This window comes from Phoenix dactylifera, unplaced genomic scaffold, assembly GCF_009389715.1.
Source record: "Phoenix dactylifera cultivar Barhee BC4 unplaced genomic scaffold, palm_55x_up_171113_PBpolish2nd_filt_p 000654F, whole genome shotgun sequence".
In the NCBI taxonomy this organism is placed as follows: domain Eukaryota; kingdom Viridiplantae; phylum Streptophyta; class Magnoliopsida; order Arecales; family Arecaceae; genus Phoenix; species Phoenix dactylifera.
In genome coordinates, this window is record NW_024068044.1 from 214,456 (window position 1) to 225,473 (window position 11,018).

Sequence of the window (11,018 nt, forward strand, 5' to 3'; positions counted from 1 at the left end):
GGTGTTGAGTCGACCCAAGTGAAGGAAGGCTGAAATGCAAGGTTCTGTGGTTCTGAGAGGGTCGACCCCAGTAAAAGTTGAGTCGACCCAAGTGAAAGTTGGGTCGACCCCAGTAAAAGTTGAGTCGACCCAAGCACGGGCAGAAGCATAACGGCTAGTTCTGCAGAAGTACTTTTTGACCTTCCAACAGTGAGTAATTGCTAGTTTTTGAATTCTAACCATTAAGGCTTGTCCAATGGATGAAGGAAACTATTTAAAGTGACACTATTCATCAGAGGAAACATCATTTTGCAAAAACATCAAAGCTTACACAAGAAATACAAGTGCCCTAATCTTCTTCATCCAAGTGCTTCATTCAAGAGTCAAAAAGGAAGTGGTTGAGCAGACTCCAAGAGATATCAAAAGCTCCATCTACCCTTGAAGAGTGAAGCATACTTGACAAAGAAGAGAGAAGTCTCATCAAGCGATAACTATTATCTAAACTCTTCTTTGTGGCTTATAAATGTTATATTTGCTCATCTAGGAGCTTCAACTTTCTTCTTTCTTTTTATTAATTACCTTGTAAAGGTTTGTTGGTGAGCCCGCAAAACCAACAGTGTAGGTTTATTGATGAACCCGTAAAACCAATTGTGAAGGTTCGTTGGTGAGCCCGTAAAACCAACATAGGTTTTTGGTGATCCCGAAAAACCAAAGTGTAAAGGTTTTTGGATTGTGAGCCCGGAAAACAATCCAACTGTAATCCGTGGGATTATAGTAAATTCCCAAGGGGTCGCTTGGGGAGTGGACGTAGGTGCTTAGGAGAGCACCGAACCACTATACTTCTTGTGTGTTTGTAGTGTGCATTGTTCTAATTTCACTCATTCATCAATTGACTAAAGTAAGATAGTAAAAATTAAGAGAAACCAATTCACCCCCCCTCCTCTTGGCTTGTCACCTTGGGCAACATCAAGAATATAGGGTTTTTCAAAATATATAGCAATCACTCCATTTAAACTTTCAAGAACAAATTATGCTTCCTTTTAATTTTTGAGAATATGCACTGAAGTATTAATCAGAAAATAATTCTTTTGAAGCTCAAATTTCTTTCAAAAGTAATTATATTTTCTTTCCTTTAAAAATTATTTTAGTAAGATGAAATATTTCAAGCTTTAGGATCATTCACTCTCTTCTTAAAAATAGCTTTTTCTTTTAATGATAGAAGCAATTAACTATGCAAGAAAAATATATAGAAGATCATTCAAGTGTATATTTATAAATTTCAATTTCTTAGTCATAGTTTCTCAGCAATGTATACATGAAGCACAATAAATCTTTTTAATATCAAAATAAAATCATATGTTTAGAAACATTTGTTCGCAATCAAGATTATTGAAAAATACATCATTTAGACCAATTTTAATAAACTTATAAGATAGAAAATGATATGTTTCAGATGCGTATCGGAGCAAACAATCAAGGCATCAAAATTAATTCTATTTTTCTTAAACCATAGTTTTTATCTAGGAATCATATTGAGTTATTCTCCAAAATGATGCAATCATTGAAGCATATAATGAAAGTTACAAAGATGCAACGATAGAAGCATTTTTAAATTAAGTTTAAGCTTTTATACAAAATCAGATTCTGAATTTCATAAAAATTTTCAAGAAAGCTTTTAGGATTATAATTTGAGATATGCATCTTCTACATTGTAGCTCATCTTAAATTATTAAGATTGAAAACATATATTTCAAAAACCTTAGAGCACATCCAGAATCTTTGTAATTCATATTGAGTTTTGGTACAAATTGGAGGACATTATGTACTAATGTTAGGCAAGTTGAAAGATAAATTATAATCAATTCATTCTGCCTAATTTTTTAATTTCTTTCTTTAACCACTCAATGAACATTTTGATTATCTTCATTTGTTTTTCGGTTTAACTTTTCTATGCTCTATATTCTATTTGCTCCCTATCCGATGGAGTTGGAAGGGGCACGAGGTACTACCACTAGCCTCCCTCTTGTGCCGTTCCTAATATACCCTACACCGAATAGTTGGGTCAAATAGTGTCGGGTACTACCACTAGCCTCCCCATTGGCACCATCCCTGTGATGAGCAATATAGAAAGGTTAAAATGTTCACTTCAAACTCCCCCTGTTTAAATGTAATTAATTACGGATTTTATCTCTTCCAAAAGAATGCTCACACAAGTCTCACAAATGTGCCGAATATATTATGCTTGTTTTGCTTTTTCTTAAGATTGGAGTATTTGCTTTTACTTAGCTTTTACTTCCTTTGAATAATGTTCATTTTTTTTCTTTATCTCTCTCTCTTTTTATTATTCTTAAGTAATTTACATGAAAGAGCAGAATAAAGAAATAATTTAATGTATCATATAGATGTATATCATGCAAACAACATTTTCATTATGCTCAAGAATTCATAGTTTATCACAAGTTATTTTAAATCAAAATTCAAAGCATTAACTTGTGTATTTCATGGTTATGCATTACATAGGCAAAGGTATATTTCAATTTAGGCAAACCATAAAACAATTTCCAAAAGCATAAGTTAGTCAATACATATGCAGGCATGATATCAAGAAATTAGTAATTAAAGACTTTAATCATGCCACACTCAGATTTAAGTTATTGACTTTGCTCAGTTAATTTATAAGAGAGGTATCTAAAGTTAGCAATTCATTCTGCATTCTTCAAGTCAAATACCTACTAGATTTTTTATATGTAAATTTTTGGCTGAAGAAGATCCTCTCTCTTGTTTACATGTGAATGTTTATTGTACCTTACGTAGAGGTATCCTTCAAGTTGAAATCTCTCATTTCTTGCTCATAGATCCTGCATTATTAGCAAAATCTTTTTCTTTCTTGAAGGAAAGTCATTAGTTTCTTCAAGATATAAAACATTCATACAACATATTTCTTAACTAGATGACTCAACATAAATCATGACAATAATTGAATATTGAGTCACTCTACCTAAATATACGCAAGCACATGTCACTTGAACTAAGGAGATAGCTTCATTAAGCAAAATGGTTCAAGGACAAACATATGAGGCAATAGAAGGATTCATCAAGGTCAAATCAATTTTTTTTTTGTTTTCAAAATCAATTTAGCTTAGATTCTATTTGCTTAAGATAATTATCAATAAGATATACAAGTTGAGTTTTAATCAAATTATCTTAAACAGTTGTTTCTATCAAAAAATTTGATTATGATTTAGTTTTCAACACAAATAATCATGTTTTAGAGAGATAAGCAATCTTCTTTTAGAGCAGATAAGATTTTATTTTTGACTTATGAGAGATAGTTCAAAGGAATTAATATTCATGCTTTAAAAAATTTTTATGCTCAGATTAAACATGATAGGTTAAAAATAATCAGCAGAGTTCGAGATAATTTTAGAGAAAGATATTAATCATGGATACAATGATTATGCTCAATGAAATATTTTAGTGATCAGATTTATTTATTTTGAATTTTAGAATAGTCTTGAGCCTTACTAGTAAGAGGGAAGATGATTTGTTATTATAAAAACGTTTAAGTAAGTTTCTTATTATGATCATAACACATTAATCATTTATGATTGAACCAATTTGAGATGATTATGGTTTAACCTATGATGCATATATGAGACTTATAAAACAAATCATAATACATTTCGGATAATCATATAAGGAATGAATGGTATAATAATAACATGATGAATTACATTCATACCTTCACAAAAGATAACATAAGATTTCATAAGTATTATGCTCAATAAAGTTTTAGCATGAATCAGCATCAAACATTTATACTAGAGAAGAAATTTAGATTTTGAAAAAATTAAAGAGGAAGGTTATACATATTCATTCATTGTTTTCTTATTATCATGCAAGCACTAGAAAAATTTTATGCTAAGATTGTTGAGATAAAAATTTAACATACATATAAGGCATTTAAAGCTTTGATGCAGAGAGTATCATAATTTTAATATATGATGTAGAATGTTAAACCTGATACTAGATTTAATGAATAAGTTGAGACTTATTTTAAATTATGTGTCAACGCACCCATTTGTATGAGAGTTCCATTTATTCCATGCGTAACTTGGCACACCTATATCTACACCCTCATATTTTCATTTTAGGTACCCAAACTTGCTTGGGTCCTTGATGGTTAGTGCATATGGTTCCTTTTGGAACCCAAATTTGTTTAATAGTAACAACTTTACCATTTGTTTTAATAGTATTGGAACTATAGGCAAAGTTGTTATACCCAATCTTTTCATGTTTGAAATAAGTTATCTTATTTGATGGTTTGCTTGGTGAATTGATAACTCTTTTATTTAGAGATTTAAGTAAAGAAGTCCAGCCAAGTCTTGATTTATCAAAAATAGCATGTTGGCTTTCAAACATCGTTTTTAATCTTTCTGAACTTACAGTGAATTTGTTAATAAAGAATTTTAGTTGGTTAACTTTTTCACTTAAGTTTTGATTTTCTTCAATTAAATTCTGATTTTTCTGAATCAATTCTTCTGAATTTAACCTTAAGTGTTCATTCTCAGAATTTAATTTGTCTTTCATTTCAGCAGTAGAATTTCTTTCTTCTGACATTTTCAGATGTAGCTTTTTATTCCTTAAACTAAGCTTCTTATTCTTTAAATTAAGCTTCTTGTATTCTAAGTATAAATCAGAAAATGCATCATGAAGTTCATCAAATGTAAAATCAGATTGAGCTTCAGTATGTACTTGATTTTTGAATAAGAAATCACTTTGTATTCGAGTACATACCTCATCTTCATATGCCACAAAGTATAGATTTTCAATTTCAGTTTGCTGCTCTTCTTCTTCGGAGCTAGTTTCAAATTCACTAGAAATGTTAGTGCATTCATATTTAACTTCAAGCATACTCCATATTTCCTTAGCAGTTATGCAAAAAGATATGTTATTAAGTTCACTATCATCCAATGCACAATATAGAATATTCATGGCTTTTGCATTTTGCTGAGCCATTTCCTTATCATGATTAATATTTGTGTGTAGCCCATTGACTATGATACTCCATAAATCGTAGTCATGTGCTTGAATGAAAATGCGCATGCGTACTTTCCAATGTGTGTAGTTTATACCATTAAATAGTGGAGGTCTATCAATTAATTGTCCCTCTTCTAGAAAACTATCTATTTGAGTTGTCATGATCTTTGGCTCTTTGACGGTTAGGTCAAAAGGCTCTGGGAGAACATTACCTATAGCTAACCTAGAGAGCTTTACTTTAAGATAGCTCGGGCAGGCACTCTTCTTCGGAAAGAGGAGTTGCTTGCCTTACCACACCAACCACCTTAGCTTAAAGAGAATCTCTCTCTAAAAGAAATGGAATGGCTAGTTTCACTTTCAGTGACGTTGTGCTTGGGCTTCTTTCAGGGGAAGCAGCTTAGAAGCTTCAAAACGGGCTTCACAAGGCAAGAAATTATAGAGTACCTGCTCTGATACCACTTGTTGCCCAAGGTGACAACCCAAGAGGGGGGGGGGTGAATTGGGTTTTTCTAAATTTTTAATGCTTTAAAAACATCCTTAGTTGAGTGCGGTGAATGCTTTCTTAAATTACTTCAATGAATTAAACTATAGCAAAGATGAAAGATAATGCAAGAATAATCACAAGTGAATCCACAACACAAACACCACGATGTATAGTGGTTCGGTGTACCCCAAGGCACCTACGTCCACTCCCCAAGCGTCCCCTTGGGAATTTTACTATAATCCCTCAGATTACAGTAGGATTGTTTTTCGGGCTCACAATCTAAAACCTTTACAATTTGGTTTTTCGGGATCACTAATAACCTACGTTGGTTTTGCGGGCTCACCAACAACCTAACATTGGTTTTACGGGCTTACCAACAACCTACGTTGGTTCTGCGGGCTCACCAACAACCTACACCGTTGGTTTTACGGGCTCACCAACAAACCTATACCGTTGGTTTTACGGGCTCACCAACAAACCTATAATGTTGGTTTTACGGGCTTACCAACAAACCTTACAACAAGAATAAAGAACAAGAAACTAAAGCTCCTAAATAAGCAAATAAAACAATTATGAGCTACAAAGAAGAGTTTAGAATATAGTTATCCCTTTAATAAGACTCTTCTCTTCTTTGTCAAGATTGCTTCACTCTTCAAGAGTTGGTGGAGCTCTTAATGTCTCTTGGAATCTGCTCAACCACTTTCTTTTGGCTCTTGGAATGAAGCAATTGAATGAAGCTTGCCTTGCTAGGGTTTTTTCTTGAATGCACTTGATGTCTTTTCAAAAGCTTACTTCCTCTGATGAATACTCCCTCTTAAATACTTCTCCAATCTCCAAATAGTCCTTCCTGACCGTTGGATTGAAGAAACTAGCCGTTTATAGTCGTTGGGAGTCCAAAAAGCACTTCTGCACAACTAGCCGTTATGCTTCTGCCCGTGCTTGGGTCGACCCAAACTTTTCTGGGGTCAACCCAAACCACTGTTCATCAGACTTGGGTCAGCTCAAGCTTTTCTTGGGTCGGCCCTCTCAGAAAATACAGAACCTTGTATTTCAGCCTTCCTTCACTTGGGTCGACTCAACTCTTTTTGGGTCGACTCAAGGTTGGGTCGACTCAAGGTGGGGTCGACTCAAGTTCCATTGGGGTCGACCCTCTCAGGAATTCCAGAGACTTGTTTTCTTGAGGCTTGAAGATGGGGTCGACTCAACTTTCACTTGGGTCGACCCAAGTACTGTTCATCCATGCCATAAGTGCTAGAATGTGCCAGAATATTTCTAAAACGTGCCAAGGTCGACTCCATCTCTTCTAGGGTCGACTCCTACTCTGTGCCAAGTGTTCCAAAGGCGTGCCACTTCGTTTCAAGGCATGCCAAATGTATCGGGGTCGACTCCAAACTAATTGGGGTCGACTCTAACCATATTTTTCTGTACTTTGAAGGTTAGTTATGCACATTGAAACAACAATATGATATTTCAAGCAAATTACGATGCAAGGCACAATAGAGTTTCATACCCTTAATAGTGGAAATTACCGAATTGCCCTTTTAGGTATTTTTAACATGAAACTTTGCCAAAATGGATTCTTAAGCTTTCTACCATTCTCTATTACAAATTTTATCTCGTTTATCAATTCTTGATAGTGGTTTGACCATATAGTCCTAATGTATCATGAGTGTATCAAGGGTGTGCCATTTATCAATGATGTATCGAGTTAATTTGCATTTCTAATTTGATATGGCCTCAATGGTTGTGTTAATCATCAAAATAACATTATCATCCTCATTCAGCTTCTGAGAGGGTGGTGATGCAAAAGTAGGATGTGCAGGTGGAGGAGCTGAATGGTATGACTGTTGAGGATGATCGTTTCTCCACCTAAAATTTGGATGATTTTTCCAACCAGGATTATAGGTATTCGAGAATGGATCGTTATAAAGCTTTTGGTAGGAGTTCATAGCATTTGCTTGATCATGCAAGACTTTCTTGAATGCCGATATGGTGGGAAAATCTGTAGTGGTATGACCAGACATGTCGCAGATCCCACAACACTCGTTTCTGAGCTCTATGGTCTTAACAGGCTCAACCTTTCTAAGTTCAATTTCTTCTACCTTCCTAATGAAGGCTGCCATTTTAGCATGAAGATCATCCTCAGTTCTGAGGTTGTAAAGGCCTCCCAGTACAGAGCTAGCAGGCTTGGGCAAAGACTTGTTGTTTCTATCCCCGTTATCCCAAAGTTGGGCAGTCTCAGCAAGGGAATCCAAATACTTCCATGCCTCATCAGGTTGTTTTTCTAAAAAAAGGACCATTGCACATGGTCTCTACAAACTGTTTTAATTGTGGAGATAAACCTTCATAAAAGAAGCTAATAGTTCTCTAAGTTTCGAACCCGTGATGAGGGCATGAGAGAAGAAAGTTTTTAAATCTCTCCCAACATTCATAAAAAGTTTCATTGTCATTTTGTTGGAAATTGCTGATGTGCCTTTTTAGAAAGTTTGTCCTTTGTGCGAGAAAGAACTTTTTCAAAAATTCTTTTTGCATATCTTGCCAAGTTCTTATTGATTTAGGTCGCAAGGAGTTTAGCCATGTTTTGGCCTTATCCTTTAGAAAGAAAGAGAACAACGTCAGCTTGAGGACATCCTCGGTGACGTTCGACACTCTAAATGTGATGCTCAATTCTTCAAAGTCTTTCAGATGAAGGTAAGGACTCTCATACTCTAAACCATGAAATTTTGGTAGCAATTGAATTATCCCTGGTTTGATGTCAAAATGTCCTACATTATCAGGAAAAATCATGCATGAAGGCTGACTTATTCTAGTAGGTTGTAGGTATTGTCTCAAAGTCATAACAGGGGGTTCACCATCGTGGTGACTTCCTGCATCTTCATTAAAATCCGCCATCTCACAGGGTGTGAAATACTGCGAAGGAATCTTAAGAATGTGTTCTAAGGGATTGTCAAAAGATGTACGACTTAATCGACCACTATCGTCCCTATTCCACTTTAGCATGCATTTTTTTTAATTATTTTTTTATATTTTTTTTTTAAAAAAGCTGAAATTTACCTAAACTAAATCTCTAATTAAATCTGAAAATATACTAATAATTTAGCCGTTTTCCAACAACAGCGCCAAAAACTTGATGCATTCACAAAACTGCTCTCCCAGGTGCAGGAGAATTACACAAGTAGTAAAACTCGGAAGTCCGAGATCGAATCCTCAGGGAACGATATATGTATTATTAGCGTAATTTCTGATGTAATTTTCAGTTGATTTTCAGAAATTAAAAGCAGAGAATAATAGGTAAATAAACAAAGTTTAATAAAATAGAGATGGTTAGGGATCCGGAATCCTCCTTGATAATAATATTGCATTCAAGAAATAAATTCTTCGGTTCTTGATTAAAGATGTAAAAGTAGAATAGATCTAATCATGGAATATATTTTATGGACATATTAACTCAAGTTCTAAGCATTCATTGTGCCTATTACATCAACGATAAATCAAATACTAAAGCAATCCATGCATCAATAAACATAAACCATTAAAAAACTATCTACAGAATAATTATGCAAGAATCCATAACACATCAAAAGTATAAATCTATAAGAGCAAAGGTTCAGAATTTACTTCAAAGAAAGCAATACATCAAATGTTCCTCCATCACCCTTCATCTAAGAAATCAGCCCTCCATTAAAACATTAGCCTCTCCCTCTCTTTTTCTTTTCTTTTCGGAAAACAGGGCATTCCCTGTTTCTTCCTTCTTTTTTTTGAATAGCAGAGGCTTCTCTATTTTTTTTTCGAATGAGAGATGAGCCCCCCTCCCAGCCGAGAGAGGGATATCCCTTGGACTTCGATCCCCCTCTGGTTGCACGCGGTGGAGACTGGTCGGCTGAGTTGAATCCCCAGGAGAAGAGGATGGACGTGGATGGCTGGATGAGGCTGTGGATGCGGAAGAATCGGACGCGGAAACCTGAGATCTGGGACTCGAATGATTGTGAATCTGGGAGAGGTGGACGCACGGAACGATCACAGTGCCTTGGATGCGGGAGAATAGCACACGGATGGCTGGGATGGATGAATCATGAACTCCAGAAGCCTTTGAAACGAGGAAAGAAGAGGATGCAGGATGCTAGGAGATGCACGCGGGCGGATCCAACGCGGAAGAGGCTAGTGGGTCGGAAGGAAGCACAGAGGTTGACGCGCAGAATACTGGGTGGTGATCGCGGGAGAGGCGGAATCTGGGAGGCTCGTGGACGCTAGGTAGAAGTTGGGATACAGACGGATGAGGTTTGGACGCTGAAGCGCGAGCTCCTTCAAATGGACGCTTGAGATTGTGCACGGGAGCTGGGATGCGTGGATGAAGTCGGGACACGCTGTGACCGTGGACGGCTGAAATCTAGAATGCTCTCCACCGTGCCAAGCATCTGCTGATCTTTCTCTAGGCCATGGGTTGATGATGTGTAGTTCTGGGATGGTCTTGCCTTAGATGTTTCATTGTTCGTTCCCTCTGGATGGTCGCCAAGTGTTGCTCCAGTGTGATTAGGCTTAGGTCCATAATATACCAAAGCTTTTGGTGTTCTATGATTCACCTCTGAATAATGAGTAGGTAGTTCGATCCTTTTGATTCTTATCTTCCTAGTAAACGGGGATCCGGAGCAATAGGTCGAATTATTGGCTGCTACTCGTGGTTGTGAGCTTGATTAATGATAGGTTCGACCAAGCCATAGTGAGATTGGGTACGCACAACTTGGGGCTATGCATCTTTCTGAACCCAATTGTACCAAATATGCATTTTATCTCTAGTTTACGATAACCTGTGCCAAACAAAAATATAATATTAACTCAGTGATTTTATCGTTATATGTTAGCAGTAATACTAATTTAAGCAGCTTGCAGATCGCACTTTTGTGCTCTCATCATTTTTCATTAACAGTTCAAGTACATAATAGAAAGATTTAAACATTGATCAAAAATAATCATGAAAAATTGTCTGGTCTTCATCATCAGAAGAAGAGACATTCAAATGAGTAGGTATGCTAGAGGATGCACCAGCTTCGTGACTTCCAGTCCCAATAAAAGGTCCTAGTGAAGAATTGAAAGGGTCTAGATAAAGAAGGTTGGCTAGATTGTGCAGGGGGTTTGGCTGAGGTGGAGGCTCTAGGGATGGAGAAGTTTTCAAGTTGCCCGATTAATCTCCTTTGTACAAGAGACATCTCTCTAGAGAAAACAGTAGTTGAAGTCCCATGAATCTCTTCTCCTACTTGTTGGATTCTAGACTCAATTTTTTCTTTAAATCTTTAGCTTCCAGAGCTAGTTCAGAAATTTCATATGGTGTTTATTTGAAGCTTGACTCATTCTGCAATTTTTTTTTTTTTTTTTTTGATACACCGGCTCCTCACACCAAACTTAGATGAACAACCTTTTCTTCTAATGTTAGTTCCGCACATAGGTTTTTTTGTAAATATCTGATTGTTTTTTTGGTTTTAACGACTGTCCAGTGAAGCTTAAAGACGAATTATCCTTG

The 11,018-nt window shown here is 36.0% G+C and overlaps 1 pseudogene; it reads left to right on the forward strand.

Moving 5' to 3' along the window:
• The first annotated feature begins 7,880 nt into the window (after positions 1-7,880).
• LOC113462839 lies at positions 7,881-7,978 on the forward strand (annotated as a pseudogene).
• The last annotated feature ends 3,040 nt before the right edge of the window (positions 7,979-11,018 follow it).